The 20,806-nt window shown below is 39.2% G+C and overlaps 1 protein-coding gene across 1 annotated transcript in view; it reads left to right on the forward strand.

The window, feature by feature from the left end:
- MALRD1 (MAM and LDL receptor class A domain containing 1) overlaps positions 1 to 20,806 on the forward strand; it is an 838,152-nt gene that overhangs the window by 632,462 nt on the left and 184,884 nt on the right. The gene's annotated exons all lie outside the window — the stretch shown is intronic.

Consider the following 20,806-nt stretch of genomic DNA (forward strand, 5'->3'; position numbering starts at 1 on the left):
AAAAATCTGATTTCAAAAATCTGACATCCCTTACCCAGCATGGTTTCACAGGTGTTCTGCAGTCTGTCGAAGAAGTCTAGGGAGGAACCTGGGAACAGAGAGAAAGGGAAAAAAAGGGCCTTATTCATTCTAGCCAGCAATAGAAAAGAGAGCTCTTCAAGTAAAAATGCAAACATGCAAAGAAAGTAGAGAATTTGTACTGATTTCTCCAGCACATCTGTTTTCCTGAAAAGCAGTGGGTATAAACAACAGAGAAAGATTCATTTTTAACAGTTTAGAAACAAGTAAATGAAGATCCTTTGACAACTTCGGAATTTTTTTCATAGTTTTTAGATATAGTACCTGAAACCTCAGCAGATTAGCCTATTGCTTATGGTCCATTTTACTTAGGGTAATTTATAACTGCTAACCTTAGACTCCACAGCGCATTATTTCTACCGATGTTTTAAATGCAGCTTGCTACGGTAAAAGAGGACGCAAGTCCATGGTGGTTATTTATGGAAGTAAATACCAAGGGAAAGGCCAAGAGACCTTTCAACAGAACACGAGTTGATGTCAGTCACTTTCTCTCAGAATGTTGCTTCCTTAGTTCAAAAAGAGCATCCTTATGTCTTTGAGCTCCTCATCAGCTGGTTGGTCAGACCGAATATTTTTGCACCCCCAACCCCCACTCCGGGCAGTTCATTTGTGAGCTTCTGAGGCAACTACTTAAGTTACCCATTGCTTTGAGCCATATTTCGGGAAACATGTAAACGTCAAAAAGAAATGTTGGCCTCCACTCTTGATTTTTGATACCTAGCTTTTGGTGACTTTTGGTTTTCCTAACCAGAGGCAGCAAGTACGCATGGCGATGCTTTTATGCTCCGATGTTCAGAGAGGTCTACTGGGAAGAATAGTGCTGGGGAATTAGCAGGACATCTGGTTTTTGAAGAGGAATCACTCTCCCCCACTCCAGACCATCTTGATAGGGTTGATGGTCACTCTAGGTTTCTTGTATTGCCTCCACAGCTGACCCAAATCATAATCTTCTCCAGTAGTTGGTGCAGATTATAGGTTGATTTGTCTTTCTTCTGTTTTACAAGTCATAAGGAGATAGACTACATTTGGGCTCTTGGAGACCATCTTTCCCCAATGTGGAGAGACAGACTGAGAAAGAAGCTAACATAAGAAGGACTCCAACTAAAAAAAAAAAGATGAAGAAACAGAACAGTATTTGTTCTGCTTAAATCCTGGATCCTACCTTGTCTGAGCCCGTAAAATTCTCTGTTACTTGCTACTGAAAAGTCCTAAGCTTTACAGAAATCTAAAAGAAACCATTTTCATAATGTATCCTTAATGTCATTGACAAACATAAGGGGCAAGTCTCACTTTCTCAGCTATTGGTCTGGAAAATTCTGTGTATGTGGTTCTGGAGCACATGGTGCATCATAGTTGTTCTAATCTGAAACCATTTCTTAAACTGATTGCAAAAATCCTTTAGAAAAGGTATGGCACAATACCCCCCAGTGTGAAGTTTTGTAGTAGAGGGTCTTGGAAATAGCTGGGCATTCTTAGGAGAGATTTCAGATTGTAGTTTGTGGTGGAATGCTTTCTTGTTAGCACACATGTTACGCAATTGTATTAAGTGCTGTGCATCCCCAGCCCTTCTGTGCTTTGTTCTGTACCCAAGAGAACTACACTTCCCAGGCTGCTTTGCTCTCTGCTTACCCCGATAGGTTTGGCCAGTGCTTTCCATTGGCCAAAGACAGGAAAGCAGGAACACAAGCCTTTCTTCTCTCCCTGTCCCTTTCTCCCTCCTCCCCGCATTCCGTTCCATCCATCCTCCTCTCCTCTCCTTCCCCCTTCCCCCGCCCTCCCCATTTCCCTACCTCCCCCACTCCAGCACCTCCCTCTGCTGAGTTTCTCACTGCATTTCATTTATGACACAGCTTGTTCCAGTTCAGCCCTGCCTCCACCAAATAAGCCAAACTCCATCTTCCACAATCTCAGTTTCAGTAACTCCCTCCCTTTGACTGACTGGTTTTCGAGGTGTTTCCTACACATAATGATTAATCTCTAAAATGCTTCATGATTTCCTTGGCAATGAACTTTGTAACTAGTGCTCTACATTAAAGTTTTTCTGTTTGAAATACATTAGTCTATATTTTCTAGCTTGGCCCAGTCTGATACAGTGTCCACTCCAAAGAAAACACAAATCTTTTCAAGATAATAACTTGTAACACAATGAAAAATTTTGAGCGAGCTCCAGTCAGCTTAAATTTGTCCTCTTTATATTGACTTATTAAAAACTTGCCCTTCAGTTGGGGAAGACAGAAAACAAATTTAAAGAAATGCAAATATGAAAACCTCAACTTGTGATGCAATACTCTGGAGCAAATAAAACAGGTTTCTATAATAAGTAGTTACTCCTGGTCTGCTGAAAGAGTTTTATTTTATACTGAATGGTAAGGAAGTCTTTGGGAAAGATGACATTTGAATTTAGGCTTGAAAAGAAAAGAAGGAGCCAGCCTAGGTAGCATCTGGAGTAAGAATGGTCTTGGAAGGCAAAACAAGCTAGAGAAAGTTCAGCATATAAGGTATTTGAAGGACAGTATAGCTGGAGCAAAATAAGTGAGGGGGGTGGGGCCAGTGTGGGGGTGGGGGGAATCATGAGGAAGCAGGCTAGAGTCAGTTCCTCTAGGCAGGGGGCCTTTTAGGAACACTTCTAAGAACCACAGAAAGTCATTGAAGAGAGTCTTAGTCATCTTGGGCTGCTACAGCAGGTTACTGTGGCACAAGCAATGAAAATTTACTTCTCACAGTTCTAGAGGCTGAGAAGTCCAAGTTTAAGGTACTGACCAATTCGGTTCCTGGTGTGGAACCTCTACCGTCTGGTTTGCAGACGACTGCCTTCTCACTGCGCGCTCACCTACAGAGAGATCATCTCTCCCTGTCTCGTCTTATAAAAACATGCATCCCATTCATTGTGTGTGTGTGTGGGGGGGGTGTCTACCCTCGTGACCTGATTGCCTCCCAAACACCTCACCTCATCTCCAAAATGCAAAACACAGGGAATCGGAGCTTCTGCATATGAATCGGGGTTGAGGGGACATGTTCAGTTGATGGCAGGGAGTATTTAATTGTGGAATAATATAACCTCATTTGAAAGTTTAGAAGATCTATCTGGTTGTTCTGTGGGAAGATGTGGGGACTGGTGGGTGGTAGGTGGTTAGAGGTCCGGCAGTGAAACAAAGAGGCAAGTTAGAGGTGATTGCCAGGCTTTGCTTAGAGTCGAAGCTAAGGATAAATTGGGAAGTAATTTCTATAAATAATGAATGCTTAGATCTTTACCTGGCATAAAAAACTATTTTCTAAATAAAACATGCTTTCATTTTATTAGTATATTAATGAAGGGCATCATATACAACTAAAGCAGATAAGACTTGTACCGTCAGGGCGCCTGGGTGGCTCAGTGGGTTAAGCCGCTGCCTTTGGCTCAGGTCATGATCTCAGGGTCCTGGGATCGAGTCCCGCATCGGGCTCTCTGCTCAGCAGGGAGCCTGCTTCCCTCTCTCTCTCTGCCTGCCTCTCTATCTACTTGTGATTTCTCTCTGTCAAATAAATAAATAAAATATTTAAAAAAAAACATAAAAAAAAAAGACTTGTACCGTCAATGAGATCAGAGTGAAAACCAATTATGATTTTCTGATTAATTTTTAGGGTAAAAAGCCAAAATATTCAGATTTACCCCAGCCTGCAAAGTTGGCAAAATAGGTTTCATAGAGAAGGCTTGTATTTTATAGGAACATGGAAGCCTGATGGTAAAGGAATAATATTCAGAATAATAAATGGATAATATTCAGAATAATAAAAGGTTCACACAGGCATCAGTGTCCTTTGATTCAAAGGCTCAGAAAATAAGAGGATAATACTAATACATACTTTATTTTTTAGGTCAGGATTTTTTTTTTTCTATCTTTCAGTTACCTCCCTACATATAAAATTAAAAGCACTCCTTAAAATGGTGCTGGTCACTTTTTGATCCACATTGCTAAGAGCCCTAAGTGAACCAAATAATTTCCCATGAGATGACTTAGTTCCATTAGTTCGGCTTCCTAGCTTCTGGCTTGTTTTGATACTTAGCCAACTCAGGTGAATTATTGAATGCTGACGAAAAGAAGTAAAGTTTGTCACAGGGAATGAGAGTTTCTTTAAAAATGACTAATATCTTTTTTATTATTCCGGACTCATTTGTAAAGGCACAGAAAGGAAATGAATAGGGAACTTTTACAATTGATACTTTTCATAACTTTTTTTTTTTAAATTTACAGAAATTCTAATTGCTCAGAGGGGAAAAAAATGAACTACTTCCTAAAGTTTCCTTCAGTGATAACAGATGAATTAATAGATCTAAGTGGGCTTCAAGAAGCCTATTGTTCATATTTCAAAACAGTCAGCCTACCATGTGAAATGATCTTTATCTTAGGGTTGAGTTTTAAACAAATGATTTCTGCTAAACCCTGTGGAATTTAGCATGTAAAGGTTCCAATCAGGGAATGGTTTTTCTTGTGGCCCCTTGTTTGTGAATTTTGTTTGTTTTGATGTGATGTTTATGGAGATAGTAAGAACAGAGGGAAAAAAAGACTGAGAAAAATATCAGATGGATACTATACCATCCAGTGTTTGAAGTCCTGTGTGTGTGTGTGTGCACGTGTGTGTGTGTGTGTGTGTAGTCTTCACACTCCAACGGGACAATACTAACATTATCTACATTTTAACAGATTAGGAAAATGAGATGGAGAAAGCTTCAGGAACTTATTCAAGGTCAGAGAGCTAGGAGATGGCAGGCCATGGTGTCCCCAGATCCTCTGGCCCTGTTCTGTGCTTTTAATTACTCTGCTCTACTGCATCTTAGAACTAGAAGGTATTTTTTTTTGGCATACTTTATGTTCTGTATTTCTATTATTCAAAATAATATGTTAGACCAATAGTTATTCTTTCAAAGGTGCTTTGCCTAGTGCATGTTCTGCATATTATAGTTTTCAGTATAGATTTGGTTTGAGTTTGCAGACTTTACCAAAAAATGGCATAATTATCATGTAAATAGTCAGATGCAGAAATTCGTCCAGTCCTATGTTTAATAACAAGAAAAATGAACAAAAATATTAAGTTTCCAAAGGGGAGCAAATATATTCATAAAAGCCTAATGTATACTTGATTTACAAAAATACATATTCCAAATTAAATAGATACAAGTTTGCACAGCATATGCTTAAGGCAATTTATAGATTTTTATTCATTTTCTTTACTATTAATGCTTCATTTTAAAATACATTTTTTATGATATATTATTATGAAAGTTGTCAGTGTTCTATATATAGTCTTATCCTTTAAAAAAATTTTTTTAGAGATTTTATTTATTTATCAGAGAGAGCACAGAAGCAGGGGGAGAAGCAGGCAGAGGGAGGAGCCTGGTGTGGGGCTTTGTCCCAGGACGCTGGGATCATGACCTGAGCCAACGGTAGATGCTTAATTGATGGAGCCCCCAGGTACCCTTAATCTTACTCTTTTTAAAACTACATTTTACCCGATGTTCCAGGCTAACTGCTGCTCTCTCATTCCTGTTGAACGCCGAACCTCATGAGCGTGTTTGTACAAGTGATGGCACCCAGTTTATGAAGGAAGCTTTTGAGAATGCCCATTAAATAATGTTTAAGACAGGAAATAATAGGGCAAATGTCCCCTTGCATAAAAAGTAGAGAAATGAGGGTAGGAGCTGTTGAACATACTTAGCAAATTTCTGCCCTCTAAACAGACTTGTAGGGAAGATTCTGGATCGTACTCTAAATTTGAGCATTTCATGCTATGTTAAGCAGAAATATGGAAAGTAAAATATGAGGGCAGTAGTTCTAAATGTGTTATGCACACTGGTGTGGCACAGATCATATCGAGAACAATAGTTGAAAGGAACCGAAGTATGTTTTAGCAGTTTCCTCCCTTTTTGAGAATAGATTCACAATTCTCCCTATATCATATCAGTATCCTGTATTTTAATCTGATAGGTCTCAGGGTAGAGGAGAAAGGGAAGGTGGTATCCAGTGTGCAGTTCTGCGAGGCAGTTCACCACCTCCGACACTGCAGTGGGTTACACATACGTAGGGGTTACACATGTCTCAAACACACACATGTCACCCAAGACATAGTAAGAATCCTGGGCTTGTATCAGCAGCTTAGTAAAGACAGGCATACAGATCTTCACAGCAATGAAACTTTGATAGCTCAGGTAGAGAAAAGGATGCCAACATGTACTGTGTATTTTCCATTGTAGATAACAGAAAAGTTAACTAGGATGGTAAAAACCTGGCTGTTAAGTTGCTATGAAATGACTGATAAATTACCAGAATGGGAAGGTGCCGCCAGAAATGAAAGGTTGACACTTGAGAGAAGGAGCTAATCTAATTTGACCTTCAGATTAGACTTTGCCTTCAGAATATCAGAAAAACAGAAAAAGAAAAGTGACCTCAAGTCAAAGATATTTGCTGCTAAAAATTAAAATCAAGTCACAGTTTTAAGACAGATGTGGGAATTTGCAAAAGAAGGTATTTATTACACCTTGCCTACAAAGGGGCAAGATGGAAAGTCACCTTGAGAAGGAATCAAAGGTTAGCTTTGCTTAGAAGTCTAGGTCCCAAGCACAATAGGATTTCTTAAATCAAAAACAAAAACAAAAAACATATTCAAAATTAAAGCACCTTTTCTTTTACATTTTTTTTGAGATTCGATTTCCTTTTAATATCACAAATAGATTTTAAGCATGGGAATCATATTTCAATACCCAAATTTGTTATAGACCCAAAAAAGTACTCTATTTTTTTAATTTTTAATTTTTTATAAACATATAATATATTTTTATCCCCAGGGGTACAGGTCTGTGAATCGCCAAGTTTACACACTTCACAGCACTCACCAAAGCACATACCCTCCCCAATGTCCATAACCCCACCCCCCTTCTCCCAACCCCCCTCCCCCCAACAACCCTTAGTTTGTTTTGTGAGATTAAGAGTCACTTATGGTTTGTCTCCCTCCCAATCCCATCTTTTTTCATTTATCCTTCTCCTACCCTTCTAAGCCCCCATGTTGCGTCTCCACTTCCTCATATCAGGGAGATCATATGATAGTTGTCTTTCTTCGCTTGACTTATTTCGCTAAGCATGATACGCTCTAGTTCCATCCACATTGTCGCAAATGGCAAGATTTCATTTCTTTTGATGGCTGCATAGTATTCCATTGTGTATATATACCACCTCTTCTTGATCCAGTCATCTGTTGATGGACATCTAGGTTCTTTCCATAGTTTGGCTATTGTGGACATTGCTGCTGTAAACACTCGGGTGCATGTGCTCCTTCAGATCACTATGTTTGTATCTTTAGGGTAAATACCCAGTAGTGCAATTGCTGGGTCATAGGGCAATTCTATTTTCAACATTTTGAGGAACCTCCATGCTGTTTTCCACATTGGTTGCACCAGCTTGCATTCCCACCAACAGTGGAGGAGGGTTCCCCTTTCTCTGCATCCTCGCCAGCATCTGTCATTTCCTGACTTGTTAATTTTAGCCATTCTGACTGGTGTGAGGTGTATCTCATTGTGGTTTTGATTTGTATTTCCCGGATGCCGAGTGATATGGAGCACTTTTTCATGTGTCTATTGGCCATCTGGATGTCTTCTTTGCAGAAATGTCTGTTCATGTCCTCTGCCCATTGCTTGATTGAATTATTTGTTCTTTGGGTGTTGAGTTTGCTAAGTTCTTTACAGATTTTGGACACTAGTCCTTTGTCTGATATGTCATTTGCAAATATCTTCTCCCATTCTGTCAGTTGTCTTTGATTTTGTTAACTGTTTCCTTTGCTATGCAAAAGCTTTTGATCTTGATGAAATCCCAATAGTTCATTTTTGCCCTTGTTTCCCTTGCCTTTGGCGATGTTCCTAGGAAGACGTTGCTGCGGCTGAGGTCGAAGAGGTTGCTGCCTGTGTTCTCCTCAAGGATTTTGATGAATTCCTTTCTCACATTAAGGTCCTTCATCCATTTTGAGTCTATTTTCGTGTGTGGTATAAGGAAATGGTCCAATTTCATTATTCTGCCTGTGGCTGTCCAATTTTCCCGACATCATTTATTGAAGAGGCTGTCTTTTTTTCATTGGACATTCTTTCCTGCTTTGTTGAAGATTAGTTGGTCATAGATTTGAGGGTCCATTTCTGGGCTCTCTCTTCTGTTCCACTGATCTATGTGTCTGTTTTTGTGCCAGTACCATGCTGTCTTGATGATGACAGCTTTGTAATAGAGCTTGAAGTCCGGAATTGTGATGCCACCAACTTTGGCTTTTTCAATATTCCTTTGGCTATTTGAGGTCTTTTCTGGTTCCATATAAATTTTAGGATTATTTGTTCCATTTCTTTGAAAAAGATGGATGGTACTTTGATAGGAATTGCATTAAATGTGTAGATTGCTTTAGGTAGCATAGACATTTTCACAATATTTATTCTTCCAATCCAGGAGCATGGAACATTTTTCCATTTCTTTGTGTCTTCCTCAATTTCTTTCATGAGTACTTTATAGTTTTCTGAGTATAGATTCTTAGCCTCTTTGGTTAGGTTTATTCCTAGGTATCTTATGGTTTGGGGTGCAATTGTAAATGGGATTGACTCCTTCATTTCTCTTTCTTCTGTCTTGTTGTTGGTGTAGAGAAATGCAACTGTTTTCTGTGCATTGATTTTATATCCTGACACTTTACTGAATTCCTGTACAAGTTGTAGCAGTTTTGGAGTGGAGTCTTTTGGGTTTTCCACATATAGTATCATATCATCTGCGAAAAGTGATAGTTTGACTTCTTTGCCGATTTGGATGCCTTTAATTTCCTTTTGTTGTCTGATTGCTGAGGCTAGGACTTCTAGTACTGTGTTGAATAGCAGTGGTTATAATGGACATCCCTGCCATGTTTCTGACCTTAGCGGAAAAGCTTTCAGTTTTTCTCCATTGAGGATGATATTTGCGGTGAGTTTTTCATAAATGGCTTTGATAATATAGAGGTATGTGCCCTCTATCCCTACACTTTGAAGAGTTTTGATCAGGAAGGGATGCTGTACTTTGTCAAATGCTTTTTCAGCATCTATTGAGAGTATCATATGGTTCTTGTTCTTTCTTTTATTGATGTATTATATCACATTGATTGATTTGCGGATGTTGAACCAGCCTTGCAGCCCTGGAATAAATCCCACTTGGTCGTGGTGAATAATCCTTTTAATGTACTGTTGAATCCTATTGGTTAGTATTTTGGTGATCATTTTCACATCTGTGTTCATCAAGGATATTGGTCTATAGCTCTCTTTTTTGATGGGATCCTTGTCTGGTTTTGGGATCAAGGTGATGCTGGCCTCATGAAGTGAGTTTGGAAGTTTTCCTTCCATTTCTATTTTTTGGAACCGTTTCAGGAGAATAGGAATTAGTTCTTCTTTAAATGTTTGGTAGAATTCCCCCGGGAAGCCGTCTGTCCCTGGGCTTCTGTTTGTTTGGAGATTTTTGATGACTGTTTCAATCTCCTTACTGGTTATGGGTCTGCTCAGGCTTTCTGTTTCTTCCTGGTTCAGTTGTGGTAGTTTATATGTTTCTAGGAATGCATCCATTTCTTCCAGACTGTCAAATTTGTTGGCGTAGAGTTGCTCATAGTATGTTCTTATAATTGTCTGTATTTCTTTGGTGTTAGTTGTGATCTCTCCTCTTTCATTCATGATTGTATTTATTTGGGTCCTTTCTCTTTTCTTTTGATAAGTCTGGCCAGGATTTATCAGTTTTATTAATTCTTTCAAAGAACCAGCTCCTAGTTTCGTTGATTTGTTCTGTTGTTTTTTGGGGTTTCTATTTTATTGATTTCTGCTCTGATCTTTATGATTTCTCTTCTCCTACTGAGTTTAGGGTTTCTTTCTTGTTCTTTCTCCAGCTCCTTAGGTGTAGGGTTAGTTTGTGTACCTGAGACCTTTCTTGTTTCTTGAGAAAGGCTTGTACTGCTATATATTTTCCTCTCAGGACTGCCTTTGTCGTGTCCCACATATTTTTAACTGTTGTGTTTTCATTATCATTTGTTGCCATGATTTTTTTCAATTCTTCTTTAATTTCCCAGTTGACCCATTCATTCTTTAGAAGGATGCTGTTTAGTCTCCATATATTTGGGTTCTTTCCAAACTTCCTCTTGTGGTTGAGTTCTAGCTTCAGAGCATTGTGGTCTGAAAATATGCAGGGAATGATCCCAATCTTTTGACACTGGTTGAGTCCTGATTTAGGACCGAGAATGTGATCTATTCTGGAGAATGTTCCATGTGCACTAGAGAAGAATGTGTATTCTGTTGCTTTGGGATGAAATGTTCTAAATATATCTGTGATGTCCATCTGGTCCAGTGTGTTGTTTAAGGCCTTTATTTCCTTGTTGATCTTTTGCTTGGATCATCTGTCCATTTCAGTGAGGGGAGTGTTAAAGTCCCCTACGATTATTGTATTATTGTTGATGTGTTTCTTTGATTTTGTTATTAATTGGTTTATATAGTTGGCTGCTCCCAACTATATAATAGATATTTAAAATTGTTAGATCTTCTTGTTGGACAGACCCTTTGAGTATGATATAGTGTCCTTCCTCATCTCTTATTATAGTCTTTGGCTTAAAATCGAATTGATCTGATATAAGGATTGCCACTCCTGCTCTCTTCTGATGTCCATTAGCATGGTAAATTCTTTTCCACTCCCTCACTTTAAATCTGGAGGTGCCTTCGGGCTTAAAATGTGTTTCTTGGAGGCAACATATAGATGGGTTTTGTTTTTTTATGCATTCTGATACCCTGTGTCTTTTGATTGGGGAATTTAGCCCATTAACATTCGGGATAACTATTGATAGGTATGAATTTAGTGCCAATGTATTGCCTATAAGTTTACTGTTACTGTGTATTGTCTCTGTTCCTTTCTAATCTACCACTTTTAGGCTCTCTCTTTGCTTAGAGTGCCCCTTTCAATATTTCCTGTAGTGCTGGTTCGGTGTTTGCAAATTCTTTCAGTTTTTGTTTGTCCTGGAAGCTTTTAATCTCTCCTTCTATTTTCAGTGATAGTCTAGCTGGATATAGTATTCTTGGCTGCATGTTTTTCTTGTTTAGTGCTCTGAGTATATCATGCCAGCTCTTTCTGGCCTGCCGGGTCTCTGTGGATAAGTCTGCTGCCAATCTAATATTTTTACCATTGTATGTTACAGACTTCTTTTCCCAGGCTGCTTTCAGGATTTTCTCTTTGTCACTAAGACTTGTAAATTTTACTCTTAGGTGACGGGGTGTAGGTCTATTCTTAATGATTTTGAGGGGCATTCTCTGCACCTCCTGGATTTTGATGCTTGTTCCCTTTGCCATATTGGGGAAATTCTCCCCAATAATTCTCTCCAGTATACCTTCTGCTCCCCTCTCTCTTTCTTCTTCTTCTGGAATCCCAATTATTCTAATGTTGTTTCGTCTTATGGTGTCACTTATCTCTCGAATTCTCCCCTCTTGGTCCAGTAGCTGTTTGCCCCTCTTTTGCTCAGCTTCTTTATTCTCTGTCATTTGATCTTCTATATCGCTAATTCTTTCTTCTACCTCATTTATTCTAGCAGTGAGAGCCTCCATTTTTTATTGTACCTCATTAATAGCTTTTTTGATTTCAACTTGGTTAGATTTTAGTTCTTTTATTTCTCCAGAAGGGGCTTTTATATCTCCGGAGAGGGTTTCTCTAATATCTTCCATGCCTTTTTCGAGCCCAGCTAGAAGCTTGAGAGTCGTCATTCTGAACTCTAGATCTGACATATTACCAATGTCTGTATTGATTAGGTCCCTAGCCTTCGGTACTGCCTCTTGTTCTTTTTTTCGTGGTGAATTTTTTTGCCTTGTCATTTTGTCCAGCTAAGAGTATATGAAGGAGCAAGTTAAATACTAAAAAGGTGGCAACAACCCCAGGAAAATATGCTTTAACCAATCAGAAGAGATTCCCAAATCGTGAGGGGGGGAAAAGGGGATAAAAATAGGTTCATAAAGAAAGAAAGAGGAAAAAAAAGAAAGAAAGAAAAGAATTTAAAAAAGAAAACAAATAAAGAAAAGTATAAAAAAGAAAAAATATATATTTATTAGATAAACTAGCTAAAAAACGTTAAAAAAGAAAAGGGTAAAAGTTAAAAAAATTTTAGCAGAAGAAGAGAAAAAAATGAAAAAGAAAAAATTAAATTAACTGCAAGACTAAAGAATCATAGGGAGAAAGCCATGAGTTCAGTGCTTTGCTTTCTCCTCCTCTGGAATTCTGCTGCTCTCCTTGGTATTTAAACTGCACTCCTAGGTAGGCGAACTTGGTCTTGGCTGGATTTCTGGTTGGTTTTCTGGGGGAGGGGCCTGGTGTAATGATTCTCAAGTGCCTTTGCCCCAGGTGGAATTGCACCGCCCTTACCAGGGGCCGGGCTGAGTAATCCACTCGGGTTTGCTCTCAGGAGCTTTTGTTCCCTGAGCGCTTTCCGTAGAGTTCCGGAGGACGGGAATACAAATGGCGGCCTCCTGGTCTCTGGCCCGGAGGAGCCGAGAGCCCAGGGCCCACTCCTGAGTGCGCCCTTAGTAACTCCCGTCTGCCTGACCTCCGGCCGTGCTCTGAGCTCACCGATCCTGCGACCCGTTCAAGGTAACCCGAGCTGTGAGCTTACTGTCGGCTCTGTCTCTGTAGCCAGCTCCCCGTTCTAATACCTGTAAGCTCTGCGACACTCAGACATCCCTGATCCTTCTGTGACCCTGCGGGACCTGAGGCCACGCTGACCCCACGTGGGCTTCACCCCGGTTTAGCCTCTGGAGCGATGTCCCTCAGCGGAACAAACTTTTAAAAGTCTTGATTTTGTGCTCCGTTGCTCCGCCGCTTGCCGGGAGCTGGCCCCTCCCCCCGGGGTCTATCTTCCCGTCGCTTTGGATCCACTTCTCCGCCAGTCCTACCTTTCAGAAAGTGGTTGTTTTTCTGTTCTAGAATTGCTTTTCTTCTTCTCTTTTTTTTTTTTTTTTAAAGATTTATTTTATTTATTTATTTGACAGACAGAGATCAGAAGTTGGCGAGAGGCAGGCAGAGAGAGAGGAGGAAGCAGGCTTCCCACAGAGCAGAGAGCCTGATGCGGGGCTCGATCCCAGGACCCTGAGATCATGACCCGAGCCGAAGGCAGCGGCCTAATCCACTGAGCCACCCAGGCGCCCCGCTTTTCTTCTTCTCTTTGATCTGCTGTTGGATTTGCAGGTGTTTGCAATCTTTAAATAAGCTATCTAGCTGACCTCCTGCTAGCTGAAGTAGTCTCAGCCTGCTACTTCTCTGCCATCTTGACTCCTCCCCCTTTTACATTTTTATCTTATGAAATCTGTGAATCTGTTTTACTAGTAGATTCTAGATTTAATGCTCAGGAAGCCCTTGCCTGTTGTAAAATAACAAAATATTCTTTAGGCACCTGGATACCTCAGTTGGTTAAGTGTCTGCATCTGTCTTCAGCTCAGGTCATGATCCTGGGGTCCAGATGCTGACCCCCTTCTAGCCAGGCTCCCTGCTCAGTGGGGAGTCTGCCTCTCTCTCTCCTTCTCCCGCTGCCTCCTCCCCCACTACCCTCATAAGCTTTCTGTCTCAAAAAAGTAAATAAAAGCTCTAAAAAAACACAAAATTTTGTCATTTGTTTTAGTTAATACATAATTTCAATTTTAGATTAAACTAATTAAGCCACTTATAATTCATTTTGTGTAGGTATGGTGAAAGGTTAGAAAGAACCAAGCTGGTTCTTTCAATACTACTGATTCATTACTGTGTCCTCTCCCTGTTAATTTGACATACTTTCATCATCACATGTGGAATTCATATGTTTATTTGTGAATTTTCTTTGGGTGTATGAAAGAAAGATCACTACTTCCTACAAAGATAAGTAGATGGAGAGAGAGATGATAGACGCACAGAGATAAATTAAGTCATACTTCTCTACATATTTACTGTTATCTCAACTTAATTTGTCAATTTAGGAAAATAATATTTTAAATTGCTTCAGGGAAATTATGAAAGTTACAGTTTGTTTTCATTATTCTCAGCCTTTTATATTCCAGAGCCATTTTGTTGAATGTATAAAGATTCCAGACAGTTATATGTGCTTGGAGAGTCATAACTTTTATCAATATTAAACGTCCCTCTTTATATTTTACCCTAAATCTTATTTTTTTCTGTTAATAATATGGAAGTTTCTTTTTTTAAATAATTTAAAAAATAATTTTACTAGTAGTTTACCCATGCCTTTATTTTTAAGTATCCCATGATACTTGGCTTAGTTATATCAGTTTTAAATACCATATGGCTAGATTTTTTTTTCCCCCATAATCTGAATCTCTGGCTTTTATAATTGAATTCAGTCCTTTTCACGTGTGTTATTGTTTCATCATGATATAGACCTATTTTTTGTGTGTTTTCTATTTGTGTTTTATTTGTTTTATATTTTCCCCTATACCAGTCTTTAGTAGGGTTGATTAGATTTCCTGAATTTTTGCTTACTTCCAGTAAATTTGATTTTCTTTATTTTAATTTTTAAAAAGATTTTATTTTTTTTATTTGTCAGAGAGAGAGAACAAGCTGGGGAAGCAGCAGGCAGAGGGAGAGGCAGACTCCCTGCTAAGCAAAGAGCCTGATGCAGGGGTTGGATCCCAGGACCCTGAGATCATGACCTGAACCAAAGGTAGATACTTAACCAACTGAGCCACCCAGGTGCCCCTAACTTCCAGTGAATTTTACTTTCTAGGTCTCTCTTTCTAAAGTGGACACAGGTTTTAGTAAATCACTTTGTTTAAGTTATTTAAGATTTTAATGATTAAGATTTAAGAAGGATCACTTTGTTTAAAATATTTATCCAGTATCACTGAAAATCAATTGCATGTTTCCACCCACCCCTCAAATGAAAGACAACTTTGGCAAGTTTTATTACCCCAGCTCGTCTTCTCCTATAGCCCTATGTCTTATTCTTGTTGGCTGGAACCTTAGATTCAGGGTGAAAATAATTCATCTGCTTTCTTGGCAGTCATATTCGTAAAAACACTGTAGACCTCACGAGAACACAATTACCAAGTGTACGTTTATACTATATAATTCTGTATGTTTTCTAGGCATCTTTTCTCACTCTTTATTGATTCCTACAAAATCCGCTATGATTGATTTTTTTTTTTTTTTTTTTTTTTTTTTTTTTGCTGATACTTCTTTGCTAAGGCTGCCTTAAGGAGATACCACAGACTGGATGGCCTACACAACAGTAATTTATTTTCTCACAATCCTGGAGGTTAGTGGTCCAAGATCAAGGTGCAGGCAGGTTGCAGGCAGGTTTGAGTTCTTGAGTCCTCTCTCCTTGGTGCAGATGTTTGCCTTTTTGCCATGTCCTCGAGTTGTGTGTCTTTATGTGGGCAACCCCAGTATCTCTTCCTGTGTGTGCAGCTCCCGTATCTCTTCCTGTGTCCAGATTTCTTCTTCTTCTAGCAAGATTAGATTAAGGGCCCTGTGAATGGCCCCCATTTCATGTACTAACCTCTTTAGAGCCCCTGTCTCCAAATACAGTCACATTGTAAAGTACTAGGGTTTAGGGTTCAACATGTGGACCCTAACAGGAGTTAGGTACCTAACTCCTGTTAGGGTCAGGAGGCACATGCAGCCCTAACAACATGTTTTGCTCATGCATTTCAGAAATTGTGCATGGGTGATAAGCTTTTTGAGTTTCTGATTGACTGGAAAAAAAAATGTGTGTGTGTGTGTGTATACATACATATGTACCTGTATTAAAAAGTAGTTTGATCTAGGGTCAGACTTATTTTTTTCTTAAGTAATTGACAGCATTGTTTCAATGTATTCTAACATCCATTATCCACCTGCCTTATAGAAGAGAGATGTCTGATTATTTCTGCTCCAGGATTTTTGCATATTCTTCTTTTCTGTCAAGAAGCAGGGAAAATGTTCTTTTTATGCTTAGAGTTCATAAATCCCTATAGCAATTTGATGGGCCTTTGTCATTTTTCATCTCGGGGAGATTTTCATCTGTAATTTATCTGATTATTTCCTTCTAGAAAAATCTATGAGACAGACATAGAAACTTCTGGATCTGTCCTTGCTATCCCTTCACAGATATTCTCCAAGTTTTCATCTCTTGGTTCTCTGGCACTGTAGTCTTAGAAGGATCACTTTACTTAGTTTCCCAGTTCACTGGTTGGAGTTTAATCTGCATTGATTCTGCTAGTTATTTCTTCTCTGATATTTTTATTTCAGCAATCATTTTGTTAATTTCTGAGAACTCTGAATGCTTCTTTTAAAGCCTGTCCTATTTCATAATATGATGGAGGCCCCAGTTTCTCAAGGGAATTAATTATATTTCCTTATTTTTCCCCATTTATTCTCATCCTCATGGTGTTCAGTGTTTTGTTTAATATAATGTCTCTCAGAATTTTCCTCAACTGTCAGGTTAATTGCTGTTGCTTTTCTATTCCTATAAGTAGATAAATCCAGATTGAATAGTATTACTCTATGCATTTTATTGCCCTCAGACCCAGTAAGAAATTTCACTGCCCCAGCAGGGAATGCACGTCCTGATTCAGGATCTCTGGTTATATGTTGCTCTGAGTGTTGAGGAGGAGTTCTGTTTTCCATTGGGCTTACGTTAATGATGTCCTGGTAGCTTCTTTATTTGGGGGTGGGGAATGGGAGGTAAAGTTGTCCATCCCATCGGCCCCTCATGGACTCCTGTGTCACATCTCCCACGTCAGCAGTGATTACCCACCCTGGATGTCCTAAGTACAAACACGAGAATCAATGGCTTCTAACGCAAGGGAATGACCTGGCTTTTTTAGGAAGTGTGTTGACTTATTTAGTGACGCATGTACAGCTCCTCCACTATGGCCTCCATCAGTCTGGGTTATTCCAGAATTCTGCTGGGAACATTTTTTGTTCCTCTTTGTTTCACCTGCAGGTGTTTGCAAGTTTTTCAATTTCACGCATTTTTATCCAACAGTTTCCATTTGTTTTATAGAAAGTCCTTAAAAAACTATTTCTGTGTGTTGGTAGCTGTGCTCCTCATTTTCCAGTGATTCTGGGGATTTATATCAGAATTTTTTCTGTCTTTTCAGTGGAATAGTTTTGAGGAATATAGGTAAATATATTTTATATTTATTTTGAGGAATTTTGAGGAATTAATTTGAGGAATTATTTTGAGGTAAATATGTGTTTTCTGTTGCCCATCAGAACCAGAGACCATCTTCTCCATATAGTTACAGTTTTGTAGAACACGCTAAAAGAAAAGTCAATCAGCTACAGTTCCATGTTTTTTCCTTTGCTGTTTTGCAGTCTAAATTTTCCTTCACTTCGAGAGAAGTTGTTTTGAAAGCATTTTAAAGTTGGTCTTGTCAGGTGGGAGAAAAAGCCCGTGAGTATCAGCATAACATCAAATGCTACCCAGGTCATTCTGCTAGTAAGAGACATTTGGTTGGTTCTTTATTTCTCATTACTCCTAAACAGTCTGCCTCTTTGAAGGAAAGTGAAGTTAATGTTGTAGAGCCACATGCAAATCAGCCATTTCAATTTTTACATGGGTAGTAGCTGTAATTTTTCTCAGCTCTTTCCCCTCTGATACAGTCTGTGATGTTTATTGCAAACTGAGTGATGTTCAGGAAAGGCAATTGACTGGAAGGTAGGAGACCTGTGTCCTAGACCCAGCTTCCTAAGTTACTAATGACTGGAAATGCAGAACATTTCTAAAGCTCTTTGGTCCTCCTTCCCTTTATTTACAAGGACCCGAGCAATGTTTTTGTGAAAAAAATCTGAAAAAACCTTAAACTGTACTGCGAGATCATTTTTTGGGATCCCACAAAGAGTATCAGCTTTTCATAATGAAATCATCCAGTTAACATTCTCACAAACATACTCATCCGGATATGTGAACTTTTTCTTTTTAGAATAGATGAAATAGGTTGTGTAGTAGCAAACATGTAAATAATTAATAATGGAAAGGAAATGCACTTAGTGTTAGTGCTTTATGTACATTTATATACTTTGTATACATTATTTTAATTTAGATCTAATAATAGACTGATCAAATAGATATTAATATTTCTTCTATTTAATAGAGGATAAGTCACAGTTCAAAGAGATTAAATAATTTAGCCTAAGATATCCAATTAGTATTGGATGGCCAGGATCAGAATCTGGGTCCTAGCCTCTGATTGTAACACTGTTCAGCCTTCTTATTGCTAGGTAAGTTAAATACTAAAACAAAGTTTTCCCACTTTTAAACTATGATAAGGATGACCAGAAATGCCTTCCTATACCATAAGTAATCACCAGCCACTTTTAGATAGTTCTTTTTAGTTTGAACAATGGTTTCATGTGAATGAATTTACCTCATCTGCTTTGAGATATTAGATAACAGACTGGAGTTCTTGATCCCCTATCTCAAATGAGAAAGACAAAGAAAAAAAAAAAAGTGTGATGTATTAAAGAGTGATATATTTCTTCAACTTTTATTTTTTTATTTATTTTTATTTTTTAAAACTTATTTATTTATTTATTTGACAGAGAGAGAGGGAACACAAGCAAGGGCAGTGGGAGAGGGAGAAGCAGGCTTCCTATGGAGAAGGGAACCTGATGTGGGGCTCGATCCCAGGACTCTGGGACCATGACCTGAGCTGAAGGCAGATACGTAACCCACTGGACCACCCAGGCAGCCTTCTCTTCAACTTTTAAATACAGAACTGAATTATAGATTGTTTCAAATTCTGATCATTTCAAGTTATTTTGGGTTTTGCTTGTTTTTTAATCACCTGCTCCTCTGTTTAACCTCAGATAAATTCCTTACCTTAAGGCACTGTAGCTTCTTTATAACTCAGTGACTTCCAAACCCAAAAAGTTGTGTGGTGATGTTTTAGTGTGAACACGCCCTTAATTGTAAGCTTAGCCATGAGAGCTTGTTAGCTCTCAGTGCAGTACCCGCATGATCTTGATTCTTATAAGTAGATACATTTATTTTTCAAACAAAAGAATGAATTTGCTAAGGTGGAAATTGCACAGTGAGAAACCCGAGATTCTGCTTCCAACCCTGACTGGAGAGTCAGGCATTCTCCCTGGTCCTCTCTGAAGTTTTTGACTAGAAAGTCTTGAGATGCTCTCCAACTCTGGAGTTATGAAATATGGAACTTTTCCATTCTTTCATTCTTTAGCAAACATTTGCCGAGCACCTGTTATATACATGTATTCTAGGTGTACCTAAATAAACAAAACAGTCTCCTTGCCCTGATAGGGTTTCCGCTGTCACCATGAAACCGACGTTAAACAGGGAACGTGATCAGTGAGTAAGTGGGATACTCTTTGCAAAGACCATGTAACACAGTGAGGCTGAGTAAGAGGATTGGTGGGGCCTGGGATGGTCACAGTGGGCCACGCTGAGATTGTAAACTTGGAGCGAACACTTGAAAGAGACCAGGGAGCGAGCCATGCAACTAGGGGAGACATACTGGGAGAATATTTCAGCCAAAAAAAACAAAGCAAAACTGTGTAACAGCCCGAGTTGAGAATGTCCTTGGTGTTTAGGAGGACTGGCAAGGGAGCCTCATGGAGGGAGAGAGTCGTGAGATGCGGAAGAAGAGGGAGGGAAGAGAGATCTTGAAGAAGTATTTATATCTCTGGAAGGACATTTTTTAAAAAAATTTTTAGATTATTTATTTATTTGACAGAGAGAAATCACAAGTAGATGAAGAGGCAGGCAGAGAGAGAGAGAGGGAAGCGGGCTCCCTGCTGAGCAGAGAGCCCGATGCAGGACTCGATCCCAGGACCCTCAGATCATGACCTGAGCTGAAGGCAGCAGCTTAACCCACTGAGCCACCCAGGCGCCCCTGGAAGGACATTTTTATTACCTATGTTATGAGGCCGGGTTCTAGAAAACTGCTATTATTGAGTTCTTCAGGGCTTTCTTTGATAGCTTAATGTACCTAGTACTTTGATAATTCATGCCTCTAATAGGCAAAGATGCTTCTTAAGAGGGAACTGGGGTAAGCAGTTGACATCTGCAAGGCAAGAGATGATGGGGCACGTGATTTTTTATAAATGTCCAGTATTGGAAATAGAAAGTGTGATGGAAAGAGGGAAGGGAGGAAAGAGAGAGTAGATGTGTTCAGAGGACTGGGAGCCTGGATGGCTCAGTCTGTTAAGTGTGAGGCTCTTGGTTAGGCTCAGATCATGAGATCAAGTCCCCTGTGGAGCCCTGCACTGAGCGTGAAGCCTGCTTGAGATTCTCTCTCTCCCTCTCCTCCTCCACCCACCTGCATGCGTGCTTTCTCTCACTCTCTTTCTCTAAAATGAATAAATAAATAAATAAATCTTTAAAAAAAAGAGAGAGAGAGAGGACCAAGTGACCCATTTGAATAATGCTTAATTGGTGTTGAAATGGATGAGACATAGTGTTTTTTTAATAAAAAGCATTTGAGTGAATCAGAGCAAATAAGAAAAATTCTCCACTAGCTATATTGCCTCTCTACTGTGTATATTTGGATTTTTTGAGTATTCTTTAATTAATACTTTAATTTTTGAGCAGTTTCAGGTTTCCAGAGAAAATGAGCAGCCTGTGCAGACGGTTCCCATAGAGCCCCCCCTTCCAATTTTGCACTATTATTGACATTTTACACCACTGTGGCATGTTTGCTTTGCTGGATGAGTCAATATTAGCACTTTATTAGTAAAGTCTGTAGTTGACATCGGGGCTTACT

The sequence above is a fragment of the Neovison vison genome, chromosome 12 (assembly GCF_020171115.1).
Source record: "Neovison vison isolate M4711 chromosome 12, ASM_NN_V1, whole genome shotgun sequence".
NCBI lineage: Eukaryota > Metazoa > Chordata > Mammalia > Carnivora > Mustelidae > Neogale > Neogale vison.